General features: G+C 53.2%; 1 protein-coding gene and 1 long non-coding RNA gene across 13 annotated transcripts in view; one reads left to right on the top strand and one right to left on the bottom strand.

Moving 5' to 3' along the window:
- Positions 1 to 1125, bottom strand: part of LOC140071425 (uncharacterized) — a 106759-nt gene extending 105634 nt beyond the window's left edge. For both annotated transcript variants that reach the window (XR_011849130.1, XR_011849129.1), the window contains exon 1: positions 954 to 1125. This is a non-coding gene — a long non-coding RNA (uncharacterized lncRNA). The remainder of the gene's footprint in view (positions 1 to 953) is intronic.
- SOX6 (SRY-box transcription factor 6) overlaps positions 1 to 21717 on the top strand; it is a 522737-nt gene that overhangs the window by 98995 nt on the left and 402025 nt on the right. The gene's annotated exons all lie outside the window — the stretch shown is intronic.

The raw sequence follows: 21717 nt of genomic DNA, 5'->3' as shown, positions 1-21717 counted from the left end.
TAACAATATATAGATGGCGCGCGTCTCCACGGAGGGGCGCTGCAGACGCACATCTGTCCCCGACTATAACGTCCCGTCATCCCGATGCAGGAGCTTTCACAAAACATAGGAAGCGCTGAGACCCGGAGCCTCCCTGAATCTCCCGTGTTTCCATGGTTTGTGAAGTTGTGATGAAAGCTCTGGAGGTGCGACAAAAGGTGGAGGTTTTTGTCGTTTTTCGGTCTTTAGGGGGCGCTGTTAAGTCTCGGGGGGTGCGCGCCACCCCTCGGATCCTGGATGTGACTTCCGAGGACAATGAGTCTGACAGTCGGGATGAGACATCCGGAGAACGCCGCTCTCGCCGCTGATGGATAAATCGACAACGTTGATTTTTTTTTTTTTTTTTTAAACCTGTTTTCTCCTGGATCCTCATCAACCAAATTACCAAGAAAATAACAAATTAATATCTTTTCCTTTGCAGCTGTGCAGTGGAAGCAGAACGAAGACTCGTTAAATTAATTAATCATTTCAATTACAGCGTCTTCTCCAGAATAGACTGATCCCTATCAGGGCACATGAGCCAGTGACCCGCTCCGCCGAATCACAGTTAACACCTCAACGTCCGACAACTTATCCGAGAATACGGGAAAGTCCCCCCCCCCCCCCCCCCCCCGGAGCGTCCTCACGTTACGCCAAGATGGAAGGTGAATGTGCAGATACTATACTCATGATGAGGCCGGACATCCAACCAGGACACCAGGGGTCTGCCATGACACTTGACCTCTGAGCACCTCCATGACCCCTGATGATGTGTGGCAGCTGGGACCATCAGTGACCCCATGCAATCCCCGTGGTGTCCATGTCTGTGGGAGCAGGACATGCCAGGATCGGGCTGATCGGGGCTCGGCCAGTAATGTCTCCATACTCCCACCTTATGACTGGTGATGTCAGGAGAGAAGCTGTCATGGACTTACCAGGATGAGTTCCCTGGAGCTCATGAGGCATATTATTCCGATTACTCCGCTCTCCTCCACACCCGGCCACAAAGCTGCATTGTACTCAATCCAATGGTAGGAGCTTCATAGACAAGTGATTGGTATCTGGAGAACTCCGGCCAGAAGATCCCTGTACCTTCCACGGCTTCTTCCTGGCCTAGTAATAATCATAATGCAGCCAATCCTGACGACTATCACTATAGTAATGACAGGGGCTGTGTGTGACAACATGGCTGCACTACAGGTGTTCTGTACCCCTTAAGCTGAGGAGGTCCCCGGGACAAAACTATTCTGTCAGGACGCGGCCACTACAGATTCCCCTGCCAAGGTCAATGTCCGCTGGCTGCTCTAGCCCTCAGCCGGGTGACACCAGGGGTGCGCGGTGCGTGACCGGGGGTGTGCAGTTGTGAGAGCAAGTGTTTGCATGTGACCAGAGGTGCGCGGTTGACCAGGGGCGCTTAGGTGTGACCAAGGGCGCTTAGGTGTGACTAAGGGCGCTTAGGTATGACCAGGGGTGTGCACATGTGATCGGGGGTGTGCACATGTGACCAGTGGTGACATGGGTGACCAGGGGTGTGCACATGTGACCCGGGGTACGCAGTGGTGCCATGGGGAGTGCACATGTGACCAGGGGCGCTTAGGTGTGCCCAGGGGTGTGCACATGTGACCAGGAGTGCCCAGGGGTGTGCACATGTGACCAGGGGTGCACAGGGGTGACCAGGGGTGTGCACATGTGACCAGTGGTGACATGGGTGACCAGGGGTGTGCACATGTGACCAGGGGCGCTTAGGTGTGACCAGGGGTGTGCACATGTGACCGGGGGTACGCAGTGGTGCCAAGGGGAGTGCACATGTGACCAGGGGCGCTTAGGTGTGCCCAGGGGTGTGCACATGTGACCAGGAGTGCCCAGGGGTGTGCACATGTGACCAGGGGTGCACAGGGGTGACCAGGGGTGTGCACATGTGACCAGTGGTGACATGGGTGACCAGGGGTGTGCACATGTGACCAGGGGTGCACAGGGGTGACCAGGGGTGTGCACATGTGACCAGGGGCGCTTAGGTGTGCCCAGGGGTGTGCACATGTGACCAGGAGTGCCCAGGGGTGTGCACATGTGACCAGGAGTGCCCAGGGGTGTGCACATGTGACCAGGGGTGACAAAGGTTGACCAGGGGTGGGCAGGGGTGACCAGGGGTGACCAAGGATGACCACGGGAGTGCACATGGGACCAGGGGTGACAAAGGTTGACCAGGGGTGGGCAGGGGTGACCAGGGGTGACCAAGGATGACCACGGGAGTGCACATGGGACCAGGGGTGACAAAGGTTGACCAGGGGTGTGCAGGGGTGACCAAGGATGACCAGGGGTGACCAAGGATGACCAGGGGTGTGCACATGTGACCAGGGATGACCAGGGGTGTGCACAAGTAACCAGGGGTGACCAGGGGTCTGCACATGTGACCAGGGGAGTGCACATGTGACCAGAGGCCATACATCTCACCTGCAGTCAGATCTTCTGCTCTCACTACCGACACTTGTCAAGGTCTCGAAACTTCAAAAACCCCAAATGCTAGAGATTTTTTTTGATTGGTTTTTCCTGTAAGAAACCCAATTATCCTGTGGTGTGGGCGCAGGGTGGGGCGTGCGAGGATGAGCGGCGGGGCCCCATTAGCGCGCGCTGTCATTCAGATACACAGTGTCTGGCTGATTAGAATGAAATGAAATGAAGATAGTTGTGTGCGGGTCCCCCGGCTTCACTCAGCGCCATAAACATATGCTCCGCGTCCTGCTCCTTCCATCTTATTTATGACTTTAATTTGTTGTGTGGGCTGCGCTAGAAATTAAATTTAATACAATCCTCCCAGGGCCCCTGTCATATAATAACATGGTAATTTCTCTCTATCCTTTTGAAAAATGAGGAAATTAATTCTTACTGACATGTTCTAATTATTCCAGAGTGATCGGCAAATCCGCTCATCCCCTGAAGTTACAGTCAGATGTCTGCGTGCCGAACCCAGGAGCCGATATCGACCGGCAGAGGGGGCGCCGCTGATCATTGTGGGGGGAGAGGGGGCGCCGCTGATCATTGTGGGGAGGGGGTGACACCTTATAATAATATAGTAATCATAGATCCCCCTGAGCCCCCCATGTAACATCATAAATGGCCGAACCCAGGCGTCGATATCGACCGGCAGAGGGGGCGCCGCTGATCATTGTAGGGGGAGAGGGGGCGCCGCTGATCATTGTAGGGGGAGAGGGGGCGCCGCTGATCATTGTGGGGGGAGAGGGGGCGCCGCTGATCATTGTGGGGGGAGAGGGGGCGCCGCTGATCATTGTAGGGGGAGAGGGGGCGCCGCTGATCATTGTGGGGGGAGAGGGGGCGCCGCTGATCATTGTAGGGGGAGAGGGGGCGCCGCTGATCATTGTGGGGGGAGAGGGGGCGCCGCTGATCATTGTGGGGGGGGAGGGGGCGCCGCTGATCATTGTGGGGGGAGAGGGGGTGCCGCTGATCATTGTGGGGGGAGAGGGGGCGCCGCTGATCATTGTGGGGGGAGAGGGGGCGCCGCTGATCATTGTGGGGGAGAGGGGGCGCCGCTGATCATTGTGGGGAGCTGGTGACACCTTATAATAATACAGTAATCATAGATCCCCCTGAGCCCCCCATGTTGCATCATATATGGCCGAACCCAGGCGCCCTTACATCAGAGGTAGAGGCCCCAGATGAGCTGGTAGGTAAATGCCCCATTGCCCCATTGCCCCACTTCCCTGGGCTGTGGCTGTGATCCTCCTTATCCTGCAGTCACCTCCAGAGCTGCACTCACAATCTGCCCCACTTCCCTGAGCTGTGGCTGTGATCCTCCTTATCCTGCAGTCACCTCCAGAGCTGCACTCACAATCTGCCCCACTTCCCTGGGCTGTGGTTGTGATCCTCCTTATACTCCAGTCACCTCCAGAGCTGCACTCACAATCTGCTCCACTTCCCTGAGCTGTGGCTGTGATCCTCCTTATACAGTAGTCACCTCCAGAGCTGCACTCACAATCTGCCCCACTTCCCTGAGCTGTGGCTGTGATCCTCCTTATCCTGCAGTCACCTCCAGAGCTGCACTCACAATCTGCCCCACTTCCCTGGGCTGTGGCTGTGATCCTCCTTATACAGCAGTCACCTCCAGAGCTGCACTCACAATCTCCCCCACTTCCCTGAGCTGTGGCTGTGATCCTCCTTATACAGTAGTCACCTCCAGAGCTGCACTCACAATCTGCCCCACTTCCCTGGGCTGTGGCTGTGATACTCCTTATACTCCAGTCACCTCCAGAGCTGCACTCACAATCTGCCCCACTTCCCTGAGTGGAGGATGAGCCCTTTGGTCCTGGAGCTGCAGTCACAGCTGATAAATCGGATGTTGCGGCGCATCCCGCCACCTATGGCAGCCGCGTAAGGCGAGGGGAGCGCCGCAGCAACACTGATAATTAGCTCTAATAAACTTATTACAATTAATGATAATATTGTATCATCTCGCTCCGCGCTGACACCTTCTATTCCCACAGGATCAACATTTGCTTTTTAATTGAATCCTGATTTGTAGCAGATCCTGCGATGTAACGGGAGGCGCCTGAGTCCTAAGGATAATAATCGTAGTGATGATACAATGTATACAGTATAATAGTCATGCTCTGGTATGTAGTGCGTTACGCTGTGCATGTGTCCTGCGTACAATTACTGTACATTCTGCCTGGGCCGCCCAGGAAGGGGTTAATGGCGGCTGTACATCATCCAGGATTTCCACGCACAGTTCTCCATCAGTCTCCGCTTGTGACAAGTAAATAATTCAATGTGACAAGGTGACTCCGCGACGTGTTATGCCGCCACTCGCACTTCCTCCCGCTGCAAAAATATTACCGCTCATAATGTGATGTCATTAACATCTTGTGGGACCACAACTCACAACATCTGCTCTGCCTGCTGCAGGCACCCCCACCATCATCAGTATCCGTATCATCATCATGATCAGTATCATCATCATTAGCATCATCAATATCCTCAATATCATCAGTATCATCATTAGTATCATCAATATCTTCATCCTCATCAGTATCATCAGTATCCTCAATAATATCATCATCATCATCATCATCATCATCATCATCATCATCATCAGTATCAGTATCATCAATATCTTCATCAATATCTTCATCATCATCATCATCATCAGTATCCTCATCATCATCATCATTAGTATCATCAATATCTTCATCATCATCAGTATCAGTATCCTCAATATAATCATCATCATCATCATCAGTATCAGTATCATCAATATCTTCATCAATATCATCATCATCATTAGTATCATCAATATCTTCATCATCATCAGTATCAGTATCCTCAATATAATCATCATCATTAGTATCATCATCATCATCATCATCATCAGTATCCTCATCATCATCATCAGTATCCTCATCATCATCATCATCATTAGTATCATCAATATCTTCATCATCATCAGTATCAGTATCCTCAATATAATCATCATCATCATCATCAGTATCAGTATCATCAATATCTTCATCAATATCATCATCATCATTAGTATCATCAATATCTTCATCATCATCAGTATCAGTATCCTCAATATAATCATCATCATTAGTATCATCATCATCATCATCATCATCAGTATCCTCATCATCATCATCAGTATCCTCATCATCATCATCATTAGTATCATCAATATCTTCATCATCATCAGTATCAGTATCCTCAATATAATCATCATCATTAGTATCATCAATATCATCTTCAGTATCCATATCATCATCATCATCATCATCATTAGTATCATCAATATCTTCATCATCATCAGTATCAGTATCCTCAATATAATCATCATCATTAGTATCATCATCATCATCATCATCATCAGTATCCTCATCATCATCATCAGTATCCTCATCATCATCATCAGTATCCTCATCATCATCATCAGTATCCTCATCATCATCATCATTAGTATCATCAATATCTTCATCATCATCAGTATCAGTATCCTCAATATAATCATCATCATTAGTATCATCAATATCATCTTCAGTATCCATATCATCATCATCATCATCATCATTAGTATCATCAATATCTTCATCATCATCAGTATCATCAATATCTTCATCAATATCATCATCAGTATCCTCAATATCATCTTCAGTATCCATATCATCATCATCATCATCATCATTAGTATCATCAATATCTTCATCCTCATCATCATCATCATCAATATCATCAGTATCATCATCAGTATCCTCATCAATATCATCAGTATCCTCATCAGTATCCTCATCAATATCATCAGTATCCTCAATATCTTCATCAATATCATCAGTATCATCATCAGTATCCTCATCAATATCATCAGTATCCTCATCAGTATCCTCATCAATATCATCAGTATCCTCAATATCTTCATCAATATCATCAGTATCATCATCAGTATCAGTGTCATCATCAGTATCCTCAATATCCTCATCAATATCATCAGTATCATTATCATCTATCATCTATCATCAGTATCATCATCATGCATCATCATTGTCATTGCTGTCACTGTCCTTCCTCTCCATGTGCTTATGGTGCTGCTTCTGTACTGTGTTGGGCTGTCATTGTCCTGGTTCTGGTTGATATCTTTATTATTCTGTACTTTTCTCCTGATTATTATACTGGAGGGTTGGGATCCATCATCCATGTGCAGGATCTGTCATGTCCCCATACTGGTGGTTTTGGGGGTGCACTCTCTCCCTTGCAGATGCCCCCTCCCCATACGCCCCTCCATATCTTTTTCCTCTGTTTGGTGTCCTGGCTGGGCTGCCACCTGTTTGTGCTTTTATTTGGTGCCCAGCTCTGCCTGTGTGAGGCCGGGCATCTGCTGGCGTCTGGTGCGGGGTCCGAGGAGTGGACAGCACCCCAGCAGTCCATGAAGGGGCGCGCACCCCTGGCCCACATCTTCTTTCAGTGCCTCCCTCAGTCCCCATAGCCCGGGGTCTGTTTTGATGTCATCTGATGGGAATAGCAGGGTCTGCGGCCACGCGCTCCGCACATACGTAGCATCCTGGCCACTTCTGCCATGTGCCCATCTGTCTGTATGGCATCAAGCCTGAACATCAGCTGCTGGACAGGTGCCCATCCAGGATGAAGCAGAGCCGGCTGCTGCGCACAGCACCTCTCTATAAAGACATGTCCCCACATAGCGGGCGAGAGGCTACTCTGCTGTCACACAAACTTCATGTATAATCTACATGCCAAGTATCTACAGCTCTGCCCGCTGGACCTGCCTCTGCTGTGCCCCAGGAGCTTACAATCTAATGGTCCACAGTGCCCCTGGCATCACTCATGTGACATCCTCTACTGTGCCCCAGGAGCTTACAATCTAATGGTCCACAGTGCCCCTGGCATCACTCATGTGCCCTCCTATACCGTGCCCTAGGAGCTTACAATCTAATGGTCCACGGTGCCCCTGGCATCACTCATGTGACATCCTCTACTGTGCCCCAGGAGCTTACAATCTAATGGTCCACGGTGCCCCTGGCATCACTCATGTGACATCCTCTACTGTGCCCCAGGAGCTTACAATCTAATGGTCCACAGTGCCCCTGGCATCACTCATGTGACATCCTCTACTGTGCCCTAGGAGCTTACAATCTAATGGTCCACAGTGCCCCTGGCATCACTCATGTGCCATCCTATACCGTGCCCTAGGAGCTTACAATCTAATGGTCCACGGTGCCCCTGGCATCACTCATGTGACATCCTCTACTGTGCCCCAGGAGCTTACAATCTAATGGTCCACGGTGCCCCTGGCATCACTCATGTGCCATCCTCTACTGTGCCCTAGGAGCTTACAATCTAATGGTCTACGGTGCCCCTGGCATCACTCATGTGCCATCCTCTACTGTGCCCTAGGAGCTTACAATCTAATGGTCCACGGTGACATCACTCATGTGCCATCCTATACCGTGCCCTAGGAGCTTACAATCTAATGGTCCACGGTGCCCCTGGCATCACTCATGTGACATCCTCTACTGTGCCCCAGGAGCTTACAATCTAATGGTCCACGGTGCCCCTGGCATCACTCATGTGCCATCCTCTACTGTGCCCTAGGAGCTTACAATCTTATGGTCCACAGTGCCCCTGGTATCACTCATGTGCCATCCTCTACTGTGCCCTAGGAGCTTACAATCTAATGGTCTACGGTGCCCCTGGCATCACTCATGTGACATCCTCTACTGTGCCCCAGGAGCTTACAATCTAATGGTCCACGGTGCCCCTGGCATCACTCATGTGCCATCCTCTACTGTGCCCTAGGAGCTTACAATCTTATGGTCCACAGTGCCCCTGGTATCACTCATGTGCCATCCTCTACTGTGCCCTAGGAGCTTACAATCTAATGGTCCACGGTGCCCCTGGCATCACTCATGTGCCATCCTCTACTGTGCCCTAGGAGCTTACAATCTAATGGTCCACAGTGCCCCTGGCATCACTCATGTGCCATCCTCTACTGTGCCCTAGGAGCTTACAATCTAATGGTCCACGGTGACATCACTCTTGTGCCATCCTCTACTGTGCCCCAGGAGCTTACAATCTAATGGTCCACAGTGCTCCTGGCATCACTCATGTGCCATCCTATACCGTGCCCTAGGAGCTTACAATCTAATGGTCCACGGTGCCCCTGGCATCACTCATGTGCCATCCTATACCGTGCCCTAGGAGCTTACAATCTAATGGTCCACGGTGCCCCTGGCATCACTCATGTGCCATCCTATACCGTGCCCTAGGAGCTTACAATCTAATGGTCCACGGTGCCCCTGGCATCACTCATGTGCCATCCTCTACTGTGCCCTAGGAGCTTACAATCTAATGGTCCACAGTGCCCCTGGCATCACTCATGTGCCATCCTCTACTGTGCCCCAGGAGCTTACAATCTAATGGTCCACGGTGCCCCTGGCATCACTCATGTGCCATCCTATACTGTGCCCTAGGAGCTTACAATCTAATGGTCCACAGTGCCCCTGGCATCACTCATGTGCCATCCTATACCGTGCCCTAGGAGCTTACAATCTAATGGTCCACAGTGCCCCTGGCATCACTCATGTGCCATCCTATACCGTGCCCTAGGAGCTTACAATCTAATGGTCCATGGTGCCCCTGGCATCACTCATGTGCCCTCCTCTACTGTGCCCCAGGAGCTTACAATCTAATGGTCCATGGTGCCCCTGGCATCACTCATGTGCCATCCTCTACTGTGCCCCAGGAGCTTACAATCTAATGGTCCACGGTGCCCCTGGCATCACTCATGTGCCATCCTATACCGTGCCCTAGGAGCTTACAATCTAATGGTCCACGGTGCCCCTGGCATCACTCATGTGCCATCCTATACCTTGCCCTAGGAGCTTACAATCTAATGGTCCATGGTGACATAACTCATGTGTCCTTAGAGCAGGGAAGATACTTGACCTGTCTGCTGTTATCCCATGATGTGACCTCTGACCTGCGGGGCGCTACCTGCTGTGTACATGGCAGTCATTACGACACTCGGCCTCCTCCCTAATTATCTCGTCTGGTATGACATAAGCTCCATGAAACACACGAGTGGCTCCCATGGGGCGGCTTTGGCTGATTCTGGCAGAGATCCCAGGATTTGGTGACTCTACCCCCTCACCGGCTGATTACGTGTTACAGACACCGAGCTGATGACAGATCTGTGTCTGAACTGTCTATACTGCAACACAGAGGGGCACATATACATGACCACACCCCCGGGGTGTACCACAGAGGGGCACATATACATGGCCACACCCCCGGGGTGTAACCCAGAGGGGCACATATACATAACCGCACCCCCGGGGTGTACCACAGAGGGGCACATATACCTGACCACACCCCCGGGGTGTAACACAGAGGGGCACATATACATGACCACACCCCCGGGGTGTAACACAGAGGGGTACATATACATAACCGCACCCCCGGGGTGTAACACAGAGGGGTACATATACATAACCGCACCCCCGGGGTGTACCACAGAGGGGCACATATACATGACCACACCCCCGGGGTGTAACACAGAGGGGCACATATACATGACTGCACCCCCGGGGTGTACCACAGAGGGGCACATATACATGACCACACCCCCGGGGTGTACCACAGAGGGGCACATATACATGACCACACCCCCGGGGTGTAACACAGAGGGGCACATATACATGACCACACCCCCGGGGTGTAACACAGAGGGGCACATATACATGACCACACCCCCGGGGTGTAACACAGAGGGGCACATATACATGACCACACCCCCGGGGTGTACCACAGAGGGGCACATATACATGACCACACCCCCGGGGTGTACCACAGAGGGGCACATATACATGACCACACCCCCGGGGTGTAACACAGAGGGGTACATATACATGACCACACCCCCGGGGTGTACCACAGAGGGGCACATATACATGACCACACCCCCGGGGTGTACCACAGAGGGGCACATATACATAACCGCACCCCCGGGGTGTAACACAGAGGGGTACATATACATAACCGCACCCCCGGGGTGTACCACAGAGGGGCACATATACATGACCACACCCCCGGGGTGTAACCCAGAGGGGCACATATACATGACCACACCCCCGGGGTGTAACACAGAGGGGCACATATACATGACCACACCCCCGGGGTGTACCACAGAGGGGCACATATACATGACCACACCCCCGGGGTGTACCACAGAGGGGCACATATACATGACCACACCCCCGGGGTGTACCACAGAGGGGCACATATACATGACCACACCCCCGGGGTGTACCACAGAGGGGCACATATACATGACCACACCCCCGGGGTATACCACAGAGGGGCACATATACATGGCCGCACCCCAGGGGTGTAACACAGAGGGGCACATATACCTGACCGCACCCCCGGGGTATACCACAGAGGGGCACATATACATGACTGCACCCCAGGGGTGTAACACAGAGGGGCACATATACATGACCACACCCCCGGGGTGTACCACAGAGGGGCACATATACATGACCACACCCCCGGGGTATACCACAGAGGGGCACATATACATGGCCGCACCCCAGGGGTGTAACACAGAGGGGCACATATACCTGACCGCACCCCCGGGGTATACCACAGAGGGGCACATATACATGACTGCACCCCAGGGGTGTAACACAGAGGGGCACATATACATGACCACACCCCCGGGGTATACCACAGAGGGGCACATATACATGGCCACACCCCCGGGGTGTAACCCAGAGGGGCACATATACATAACCGCACCCCCGGGGTGTAACACAGAGGGGCACATATACATGACCACACCCCCGGGGTGTACCACAGAGGGGCACATATACATGACTGCACCCCAGGGGTGTAACACAGAGGGGCACATATACATGACCACACCCCCGGGGTATACCACAGAGGGGCACATATACATGACCACACCCCCGGGGTGTACCACAGAGGGGCACATATACATGACTGCACCCCCGGGGTGTACCACAGAGGGGCACATATACATGACCACACCCCCGGGGTATACCACAGAGGGGCACATATACATGACCACACCCCCGGGGTATACCACAGAGGGGCACATATACATCACCACACCCCCGGGGTGTACCACAGAGGGGCACATATACATGACTGCACCCCAGGGGTGTACCACAGAGGGGCACATATACATGACCACACCCCCGGGGTATACCACAGAGGGGCACATATACATGACCACACCCCCGGGGTATACCACAGAGGGGCACATATACATGACCGCATATACATAGGTCAGATGTGGAATATAGAGGGTGCTGCGTTTTCTGGGTGCTGATTTGTATAACTCTTTCTAAACTTTTGAACAAGAGGTAGAATAACTGTCACCAGAGTAACGAAAGGGTAACAACGATGTGTCACAGGAGTAACGGGAGGCAGCAACATTGTATCAGCGGAGCCATGAGAGGATACAGCGCTGTGTCAGCAGCGTAACGGAAATAAACCGAGCTGACCGGAGTAACGGGAGGATACAGCGCCGTGTGACCGGAGTAACGGGAGGATACAGCGCCGTGTGACCGGAGTAACGGGAGGGTACGACGCTGTATGACCGGAGTAACGGGAGGATACAGCGCCGTGTGACCGGAGTAACGGGAGGATACAGCGCCGTGTGACCGGAGTAACGGGAGGATACAGCGCCGTGTGACCGGAGTAATGGGAGGATACAGCGCCGTGTGACCGGAGTAACGGGAGGATACAGCGCCGTGTGACCGGAGTAACGGGAGGATACAGCGCCGTGTGACCGGAGTAATGGGAGGATACAGCGCCGTGTGACCGGAGTAACGGGAGGATACAGCGCCGTGTGACCGGAGTAATGGGAGGATACAGCGCCGTGTGACCGGAGTAACGGGAGGATACAGCGCCGTGTGACCGGAGTAACGGGAGGATACAGCGCCGTGTGACCGGAGTAACGGGAGGATACAGCGCCGTGTGACCGGAGTAACGGGAGGGTACGACGCTGTATGACCGGAGTAACGGGAGGGTACGACGCTGTATGACCGGAGTAACGGGAGGATACAGCGCCGTGTGACCGGAGTAACGGGAGGATACGACGCTGTATGACCGGAGTAACGGGAGGATACAGCGCTGTATGACCGGAGTAACGGGAGGATACAACGCTGTATGACCGGAGTAACGGGAGGATACAGCGCTGTATGACCGGAGTAACGGGAGGGTACAACGCTGTATGACCGGAGTAACGGGAGGGTACAACGCTGTATGACCGGAGTAACGGGAGGATACAGCGCCGTATGACCGAAGTAACGGGAGGATACAACGCTGTATGACCGGAGTAACGGGAGGATACAGCGCTGTATGACCAGAGTAACGGGAGGATACAGCGCCGTGTGACCGGAGTAACGGGAGGGTACGACGCTGTATGACCGGAGTAACGGGAGGATACAGCGCCGTGTGACCAGAGTAACGGGAGGATACAGCGCTGTATGACCGGAGTAACGGGAGGATACAACGCTGTATGACCGGAGTAACGGGAGGATACAGCGCTGTATGACCGGAGCAACGGGAGGGTACAACGCTGTATGACCGGAGTAACGGGAGGGTACAACGCTGTATGACCGGAGTAACGGGAGGATACAGCGCCGTATGACCGAAGTAACGGGAGGATACAACGCTGTATGACCGGAGTAACGGGAGGATACAGCGCTGTATGACCGGAGTAACGGGAGGATACAGCGCTGTATGACCGGAGTAACGGGAGGGTACGACGCCGTGTGACCGGAGTAACGGGAGGATACAGCGCTGTATGACCGGAGTAACGGGAGGATACAGCGCTGTATGACCGGAGTAACGGGAGGATACAGCGCTGTATGACCGGAGTAACGGGAGGATACAGCACCGTGTGACCGGAGTAACGGGAGGGTACGACGCTGTATGACCGGAGTAACGGGAGGATACAGCGCCGTGTGACCAGAGTAACGGGAGGATACAGCGCCGTGTGACCGGAGTAACGGGAGGATACAGCGCCGTGTGACCAGAGTAACGGGAGGATACAGCGCCGTGTGACCGGAGTAACGGGAGGATACAACGCTGTATGACCGGAGTAACGGGAGGATACAGCGCTGTATGACCGGAGTAACGGGAGGGTACAACGCTGTATGACCGGAGTAACGGGAGGGTACAACGCTGTATGACCGGAGTAACGGGAGGGTACAACGCTGTATGACCGGAGTAACGGGAGGATACGACGCCGTGTGACCGGAGTAACGGGAGGATACAACGCTGTATGACCGGAGTAACGGGAGGATACAGCGCTGTATGACCGGAGTAACGGGAGGATACAACGCCGTATGACCGGAGTAACGGGAGGATACAACGCTGTATGACCGGAGTAACGGGAGGATACAGCGCCGTGTGACCGGAGTAATGGGAGGATACAGCGCCGTGTGACCGGAGTAACGGGAGGATACAACGCTGTATGACCGGAGTAACGGGAGGATACAACGCCGTATGACCGGAGTAACGGGAGGATACAACGCTGTATGACCGGAGTAACGGGAGGATACAGCGCCGTGTGACCGGAGTAATGGGAGGATACAGCGCCGTGTGACCGGAGTAATGGGAGGATACAACGCTGTATGACCGGAGTAACGGGAGGATACAATGCCGTATGACCGGAGTAACGGGAGGGTACAGTGATTTTTCAGCAGAGTGACCAGGGGTAGTAACTGTGCACCCGGTCGGGGGTAAGCAGAGATGTGCCGGTCCTGGAGGTCAGTTCCACCTGTTCGCCTTCTTTTGGGGGCGCCTCCTTATTGTCCTTTACATCAGACGCTCTCTTTGGGGTCCCTGTGGCCGCCACCTTTGTCGCACCGTCTCGCCAGAACAAGGTGACCGCGGACGCCCTCCCTCTGGTGCCAATAATGTTGTATTTTATTATCGGGACCTTTCATTAAATTACTGACACAATCATTTTCAGCTCAACCTTGTTTGAGACCTGCAAACGGCGCGGAGCGAGCGCGAGGCCGAGGAGCTCTTCAATTTGGCCGATCTCCACTGATCGATGGTCAGGGCTGATATAATGGAGATGAGTGACTTTTTATGTTTTTCCTCAGTAAGTAGCCCGGCTATTTCATTTTTGCCTCTTTTGTGCCTGTCAGCAGATCGCTCTTGGATCGGGGCCACGGAGACTCCAGAGAAGTCGTGTGCGAATCATAAAAACGCATTTCTTCATTAATTGTCTTCTGCTGCCTTTCCCTGTGGTCAGCAGTAGTGTCGTGTCTGTGTGACAGCGGAGCGGGGCTGTCAGACAGAGCCGGGGTCACTCCCTCGTGGACAGGTATCAGGACCTCTGCTTGCTGTCAGTCAGTGGGAACGTTCTTACCACACGTAGGGTGGAGTCAGGGCACAGGGACGTCTTGTATACATTTGTGGGTGACTGGCTGCCCCCTATTGCTGTAGGTATTGGGGGTCCGGCAGCCCTTGTCCTCATCCTGTAAAGGACATGATGAAGCGCGGCTGTGGGGTGGGGGTGTTGGAGGAGAGCGCGCTCCGCCGGATGATTTTATATGGAGCACGGTTCAGCGGCTTCTGTTGTTTTCGCACATTGTCAGTAAAATATTCGTTTTGTTTTGTGAATGGGACGACTGCTGACTCCTGCAGCGCTCTCTACCTGATTGTGTGAAAATCTGCCGGGCCTTAGAGGGCCCCCGGACCTGCTAAGTGCTGCCCACGCCTGAAAGACACCGCGTCCTTGGACCGCGCCGCCGACTCCACACAACCTTACATTAGCCTCATTTCTAACTACTGTCCGACTGAGGACATCATCCCGGGATCGGATCTGGAGCTTCTACACCGGAACCACAGGACTCCCATCATCCATGTATCGGATGTCACAGATCTGTACATGTCCTGCGGGTCATCAGTGTGATAGCAGAGACCTGGGGGGACTGTGACCCCCATCATCCATGTATCCGATGTCACAGATCTGTACATGTCCTGCGGGTCATCAGTGTGATAGCAGAGACCTGGGGGGACTGTGACCCCCATCATCCATGTATCCGATGTCACAGATCTGTACATGTCCTGCGGGTCATCAGTGTGATAGCAGAGACCTGGGGGGACTGTGACCCCCATCATCCATGTATCCGATGTCACAGATCTGTACATGTCCTGCGGGTCATCAGTGTGATAGCAGAGACCTGGGGGGACTGTGACTCCCATCATCCATGTATCCGATGTCACAGATCTGTACATGTCCTGCGGGTCATCAGTGTGATAGCAGAGACCTGGGGGGACTGTGACCCCCATCATCCATGTATCGGATGTCACAGATCTGTACATGTCCTGCGGGTCATCAGTGTGATAGCAGAGACCTGGGGGGACTGTGACCCCCATTATCCATGTATCCGATGTCACAGATCTGTACATGTCCTGCGGGTCATCAGTGTGATAGCAGAGACCTGGGGGGACTGTGACCCCCATCATCCATGTATCCGATGTCACAGATCTGTACATGTCCTGCGGGTCATCAGTGTGATAGCAGAGACCTGGGGGGACTGTGACCCCCATCATCCATGTATCCGATGTCACAGATCTGTACATGTCCTGCGGGTCATCAGTGTGATAGCAGAGACCTGGGGGGACTGTGACTCCCATCATCCATGTATCCGATGTCACAGATCTGTACATGTCCTGCGGGTCATCAGTGTGATAGCAGAGACCTGGGGGGACTGTGACCCCCATCATCCATGTATCGGATGTCACAGATCTGTACATGTCCTGCGGGTCATCAGTGTGATAGCAGAGACCTGGGGGGACTGTGACCCCCATCATCCATGTATCCGATGTCACAGATCTGTACATGTCCTGCGGGTCATCAGTGTGATAGCAGAGACCTGGGGGGACTGTGACCCCCATCATCCATGTATCCGATGTCACAGATCTGTACATGTCCTGCGGGTCATCAGTGTGATAGCAGAGACCTGGGGGGACTGTGACCCCCATCATCCATGTATCCGATGTCACAGATCTGTACATGTCCTGCGGGTCATCAGTGTGATAGCAGAGACCTGGGGGGACTGTGACCCCCATCATCCATGTATCGGATGTCACAGATCTGTACATGTCCTGCGGGTCATCAGTGTGATAGCAGAGACCTGGGGGGACTGTGACCCCCATCATCCATGTATCCGATGTCACAGATCTGTACATGTCCTGCGGGTCATCAGTGTGATAGCAGAGACCTGGGGGGACTGTGACCCCCATCATCCATGTATCCGATGTCACAGATCTGTACATGTCCTGCGGGTCATCAGTGTGATAGCAGAGACCTGGGGGGACTGTGACCCCCATCATCCATGTATCCGATGTCACAGATCTGTACATGTCCTGCGGGTCATCAGTGTGATAGCAGAGACCTGGAGGGACTGTGACCCCCATCATCCATGTATCCGATGTCACAGATCTGTACATGTCCTGCGGGTCATCAGTGTGATAGCAGAGACCTGGGGGGACTGTGACCCCCATCATCCATGTATCCGATGTCACAGATCTGTACATGTCCTGCGGGTCATCAGTGTGATAGCAGAGACCTGGGGGGACTGTGACCCCCATCATCCATGTATCCGATGTCACAGATCTGTACATGTCCTGCGGGTCATCAGTGTGATAGCAGAGACCTGGGGGGACTGTGACCCCCATCATCCATGTATCCGATGTCACAGATCTGTACATGTCCTGCGGGTCATCAGTGTGATAGCAGAGACCTGGAGGGACTGTGACCCCCATCATCCATGTATCCGATGTCACAGATCTGTACATGTCCTGCGGGTCATCAGTGTGATAGCAGAGACCTGGGGGGACTGTGACCCCCATCATCCATGTATCCGATGTCACAGATCTGTACATGTCCTGCGGGTCATCAGTGTGATAGCAGAGACCTGGGGGGACTGTGACTCCCATCATCCATGTATCCGATGTCACAGATCTGTACATGTCCTGCGGGTCATCAGTGTGATAGCAGAGACCTGGGGGGACTGTGACCCCCATCATCCATGTATCCGATGTCACAGATCTGTACATGTCCTGCGGGTCATCAGTGTGATAGCAGAGACCTGGGGGACTGTGACTCCCATCATCCATGTATCCGATGTCACAGATCTGTACATGTCCTGCGGGTCATCAGTGTGATAGCAGAGACCTGGGGGGACTGTGACTCCCATCATCCATGTATCCGATGTCACAGATCTGTACATGTCCTGCGGGTCATCAGTGTGATAGCAGAGACCTGGGGGGACTGTGACTCCCATCATCCATGTATCCGATGTCACAGATCTGTACATGTCCTGCGGGTCATCAGTGTGATAGCAGAGACCTGGGGGGACTGTGACCCCCATCATCCATGTATCCGATGTCACAGATCTGTACATGTCCTGCGGGTCATCAGTGTGATAGCAGAGACCTGGGGGGACTGTGACCCCCATCATCCATGTATCCGATGTCACAGATCTGTACATGTCCTGCGGGTCATCAGTGTGATAGCAGAGACCTGGGGGGACTGTGACCCCCATCATCCATGTATCCGATGTCACAGATCTGTACATGTCCTGCGGGTCATCAGTGTGATAGCAGAGACCTGGGGGGACTGTGACCCCCATCATCCATGTATCGGATGTCACAGATCTGTACATGTCCTGCGGGTCATCAGTGTGATAGCAGAGACCTGGGGGGACTGTGACCCCCATCATCCATGTATCCGATGTCACAGATCTGTACATGTCCTGCGGGTCATCAGTGTGATAGCAGAGACCTGGGGGGACTGTGACCCCCATCATCCATGTATCCGATGTCACAGATCTGTACATGTCCTGCGGGTCATCAGTGTGATAGCAGAGACCTGGGGGGACTGTGACCCCCATCATCCATGTATCCGATGTCACAGATCTGTACATGTCCTGCGGGTCATCAGTGTGATAGCAGAGACCTGGGGGGACTGTGACCCCCATCATCCATGTATCCGATGTCACAGATCTGTACATGTCCTGCGGGTCATCAGTGTGATAGCAGAGACCTGGGGGGACTGTGACCCCCATCATCCATGTATCCGATGTCACAGATCTGTACATGTCCTGCGGGTCATCAGTGTGATAGCAGAGACCTGGGGGGACTGTGACCCCCATCATCCATGTATCCGATGTCACAGATCTGTACATGTCCTGCGGGTCATCAGTGTGATAGCAGAGACCTGGGGGGACTGTGACCCCCATCATCCATGTATCCGATGTCACAGATCTGTACATGTCCTGCGGGTCATCAGTGTGATAGCAGAGACCTGGGGGGACTGTGACCCCCATCATCCATGTATCCGATGTCACAGATCTGTACATGTCCTGCGGGTCATCAGTGTGATAGCAGAGACCTGGGGGGACTGTGACCCCCATCATCCATGTAACCGATGTCACAGATCTGTACATGTCCTGCGGGTCATCAGTGTGATAGCAGAGACCTGGGGGGGGGGACTGTGACCCCCATCATCCATGTATCCGATGTCACAGATCTGTACATGTCCTGCGGGTCATCAGTGTGATAGCAGAGACCTGGGGGGACTGTGACCCCCATCATCCATGTATCCGATGTCACAGATCTGTACATGTCCTGCGGGTCATCAGTGTGATAGCAGAGACCTGGGGGGACTGTGACCCCCATCATCCATGTATCCGATGTCACAGATCTGTACATGTCCTGCGGGTCATCAGTGTGATAGCAGAGACCTGGGGGGACTGTGACCCCCATCATCCATGTATCCGATGTCACAGATCTGTACATGTCCTGCGGGTCATCAGTGTGATAGCAGAGACCTGGAGGGACTGTGACCCCCATCATCCATGTATCCGATGTCACAGATCTGTACATGTCCTGCGGGTCATCAGTGTGATAGCAGAGACCTGGGGGGACTGTGACCCCCATCATCCATGTATCCGATGTCACAGATCTGTACATGTCCTGCGGGTCATCAGTGTGATAGCAGAGACCTGGGGGGACTGTGACCCCCATCATCCATGTATCGGATGTCACAGATCTGTACATGTCCTGCGGGTCATCAGTGTGATAGCAGAGACCTGGGGGGACTGTGACCCCCATCATCCATGTATCCGATGTCACAGATCTGTACATGTCCTGCGGGTCATCAGTGTGATAGCAGAGACCTGGGGGGACTGTGACCCCCATCATCCATGTATCCGATGTCACAGATCTGTACATGTCCTGCGGGTCATCAGTGTGATAGCAGAGACCTGGGGGGACTGTGACTCCCATCATCCATGTATCCGATGTCACAGATCTGTACATGTCCTGCGGGTCATCAGTGTGATAGCAGAGACCTGGGGGGACTGTGACCCCCATCATCCATGTATCCGATGTCACAGATCTGTACATGTCCTGCGGGTCATCAGTGTGATAGCAGAGACCTGGGGGGACTGTGACCCCCATCATCCATGTATCCGATGTCACAGATCTGTACATGTCCTGCGGGTCATCAGTGTGATAGCAGAGACCTGGGGGGACTGTGACTCCCATCATCCATGTATCCAATGTCACAGATCTGTACATGTCCTGCGGGTCATCAGTGTGATAGCAGAGACCTGGGGGGACTGTGACCCCCATCATCCATGTATCCGATGTCACAGATCTGTACATGTCCTGCGGGTCATCAGTGTGATAGCAGAGACCTGGGGGGGGGACTGTGACCCCCATCATCCATGTATCCGATGTCACAGATCTGTACATGTCCTGCGGGTCATCAGTGTGATAGCAGAGACCTGGGGGGACTGTGACCCCCATCATCCATGTATCCGATGTCACAGATCTGTACATGTCCTGCGGGTCATCAGTGTGATAGCAGAGACCTGGGGGGACTGTGACCCCCATCATCCATGTATCCGATGTCACAGATCTGTACATGTCCTGCGGGTCATCAGTGTGATAGCAGGGACCTGGGGGGGACTGTGACTCCCATCATCCATGTATCCGATGTCACAGATCTGTACATGTCCTGCGGGTCATCAGTGTGATAGCAGAGACCTGGGGGGACTGTGACCCCCATCATCCATGTATCCGATGTCACAGATCTGTACATGTCCTGCGGGTCATCAGTGTGATAGCAGAGACCTGGGGGGGGGACTGTGACCCCCATCATCCATGTATCCGATGTCACAGATCTGTACATGTCCTGCGGGTCATCAGTGTGATAGCAGAGACCTGGGGGGACTGTGACCCCCATCATCCATGTATCCGATGTCACAGATCTGTACATGTCCTGCGGGTCATCAGTGTGATAGCAGAGACCTGGGGGGACTGTGACCCCCATCATCCATGTATCCGATGTCACAGATCTGTACATGTCCTGCGGGTCATCAGTGTGATAGCAGAGACCTGGGGGGACTGTGACCCCCATCATCCATGTATCCGATGTCACAGATCTGTACATGTCCTGCGGGTCATCAGTGTGATAGCAGAGACCTGGGGGGACTGTGACCCCCATCATCCATGTATCCGATGTCACAGATCTGTACATGTCCTGCGGGTCATCAGTGTGATAGCAGAGACCTGGGGGGACTGTGACTCCCATCATCCATGTATCCGATGTCACAGATCTGTACATGTCCTGCGGGTCATCAGTGTGATAGCAGAGACCTGGGGGGACTGTGACCCCCATCATCCATGTATCCGATGTCACAGATCTGTACATGTCCTGCGGGTCATCAGTGTGATAGCAGAGACCTGGGGGGACTGTGACTCCCATCATCCATGTATCCGATGTCACAGATCTGTACATGTCCTGCGGGTCATCAGTGTGATAGCAGAGACCTGGGGGGACTGTGACCCCCATCATCCATGTATCGGATGTCACAGATCTGTACATGTCCTGCGGGTCATCAGTGTGATAGCAGAGACCTGGGGGGACTGTGACCCCCATCATCCATGTATCCGATGTCACAGATCTGTACATGTCCTGCGGGTCATCAGTGTGATAGCAGAGACCTGGGGGGACTGTGACCCCCATCATCCATGTATCCGATGTCACAGATCTGTACATGTCCTGCGGGTCATCAGTGTGATAGCAGAGACCTGGGGGGACTGTGACCCCCATCATCC

This window comes from Engystomops pustulosus, chromosome 7, assembly GCF_040894005.1.
Source record: "Engystomops pustulosus chromosome 7, aEngPut4.maternal, whole genome shotgun sequence".
Taxonomy (NCBI): domain Eukaryota; kingdom Metazoa; phylum Chordata; class Amphibia; order Anura; family Leptodactylidae; genus Engystomops; species Engystomops pustulosus.
This window is presented reverse-complemented; position numbering and strand designations above follow the sequence as displayed.